Genomic DNA, 2,484 nt, shown 5'->3' on the forward strand with positions numbered 1-2,484 from the left:
TTGGCTATCACAAATTGTGCTGCTATAAACATAGGCACGCATATATCCCTATGATATGATGATTTCAGATCCTCTGGGAAAATTCCCAGTAGAACAAATGAGCCCCTAAATTGGGACAAAGTGATAAGAACTTGGTCCTATAACCATCAGTGCCAGGAAGCACCCCATGGGTCCTAAAGATCAACATCACTGGGAAATGATGCCTTATCTGAAAAGGTAAAAGACTTCTAGACCAAGTGGAGAGCTCATCTGCCTGGGACAGAGATTCTGTAACAAGGCCAAAAGGAGGACAGAATGGTGGGAAAATGAGACCAAAGTCAACCCCTTAGCTCCGCTCTCAGACTGGAGCCCATAATAAAAGAATGTAACTGTCAGCATCCAAGGAGTTCTGTTGGATATGTAATAATGGAGCCTATGCTCAACGTACAGAAAACAGGGCATCTTGGGCACTATAAAACCATCCTTATGCCAAAGGGGATTGTTGATCTACCCTGTGTACAGTCCCTCCTGTGAGAAAAGGAGCCATAGGGAATTGGAGAGATGAATAGCCACCAGGGAGAATATTCCAATCCTATACATTGGCCACTTGGGCTAAGGATGGGATGTGGGGATATTAAACTCCCATTTATATGTTAAATAGAATAATTAGACTACAAGCTGTACTAGAAATCACAACCAATGAAACTGTTCATGCGCTGAATCTCTTAGCTAACCAATAGATGAAAATTAAAAATGCACTACAGAAAAATAGATTAAACATAGATTACCTACTGGCTAAAGAAGGAGGAGATTGCAGGAAGTTCAAGTTAACCACCTGTTGCCTTCAAATAGATGATCAACGACTGGTAATAGAAGAAATCACTGAAAGGATGCAGGAGTTAGACCATGTAGTAGTCCATACCTAAAAAAGATAGAATCTGGGAGAAATGTTCAGAGGATGGTTCTCAACTTAGGTGGCTTTAAAACCAAGGTGGAAGGATTCAATGCTATCATGGGAATCTGCATTTTGTGGGCAATGGGTTGCCAGTCTATGGAAGATTGTGCAAACATGGGCATTGATCAGATGGCACATAATGACGAAAGTTGACATAGAAGGTCAGGTTCTTCAACAGGGTCTCAAAAGAGGAAATGAATAAGGAAACCCTTTGGGGATGAAATTGGGCAACAATGGGTTAACTGTACAGCTAGACTTCTTGAGGAAATTGATGACTATGACCTGGCTGTGTATGGGAACAGCTATGAGATGACATCAGTGGAGCATAGCAGACTTGGAAGGCTCTGTCTGAACTCTGCTCTCCTTGATCACTGTTCGCCCCCTCAATCATTGTTTTGCTTCTGTAATCTTGCTTCATGCTGATTTCCAATGGAAAACTACTCCCAAGAAAAGAAACAATACAAAAGTAGAAACAAAGCTTTATTCTTTGCACTCAGGGTGACATTGGTCTCTTGCAGAGACACTGGCAGAATCAACTGCTCTTTGTTCCTGAAACTCTGTGTCTTGTTGGTTTTATCCGGGATACTATGCAGTTTTCTCCTTTGCCAAGAGGGTGGAAATTTAATCCAGCTATGCTGTGTAGAGAGGCAGCCTTTGGAACATGACCAGGTTTAGATCAGGTCATCAAGGCTGACAGAAGAAAAGCAGACTCTCCTGAAGGGAGCACTGTGAGTTCAAATCTTTGTGTTGCTTTTCATCGTCAGGGGCAGCATAGGCCATTTCTTATAGAAACACACCGGGGAGATCTCAGTCACAGACTCAAAAATTTCACAAATGTTAGGGCCCTGGAGAACAGAGTTCCTTGTAAATTTAACAGAGGCAAAGACTGACATCTTCTCCTACTTGTGTTTAATGTAATAGTAGCTGACAAGAATATCAATGGAAAAGAAAGGAAGAAAAGAAAAGAAAAGAAAGTAATGGCATTATTTTCTCCTGCTTGCTTTCTTTGACCAATAAGTACCCAGGTACCAATGGTCAAGTGGAAAGAAGCAGAGAATTTGAGGATGCATGGGGAGGCTGAGCCATCCCCACTAGGGAAGCCCTGTGTGCTGGTGTGTGTGCAGGTCCACACTTTCCTCGTGCGTCATTGACCTGTGCTGAGTTCTTCCTCACTAGAGGGTGATTTTCAGTTTTTGCCATGTCCTCAGTGTTGGTCCATTTACATCTAGGCCTGGGATCTTAGGAGTTTTCTACTACAGGTGCTGTTTCTGTCTTATGCTCCATTAGTCCCTAAGTAATTGTAATGTGTGTCGAGGACAGGTCTACTGCTATGTTAGTCAACATTTTTGCTGTTGTGACAAAATATATGACCAAAAGAGCTTAAAGGAAGAAATGTTCATTTTGGCTCATGGTTTTGGAGGTTTCAGTCCATGGTTAGTCTGGTTCCTTTGCTAGGATGAGAAATATGCATCAGGGTAAAGGGGCTGGAGCAGGGATCCTGCTTACTTCATGGTATCCAGGACATAGAAAGGAAAGGAACTAAGAGGAAA

This window comes from Octodon degus, unplaced genomic scaffold (assembly GCF_000260255.1).
Source record: "Octodon degus isolate 3935 unplaced genomic scaffold, OctDeg1.0 scaffold00141, whole genome shotgun sequence".
Lineage (NCBI taxonomy): Eukaryota > Metazoa > Chordata > Mammalia > Rodentia > Octodontidae > Octodon > Octodon degus.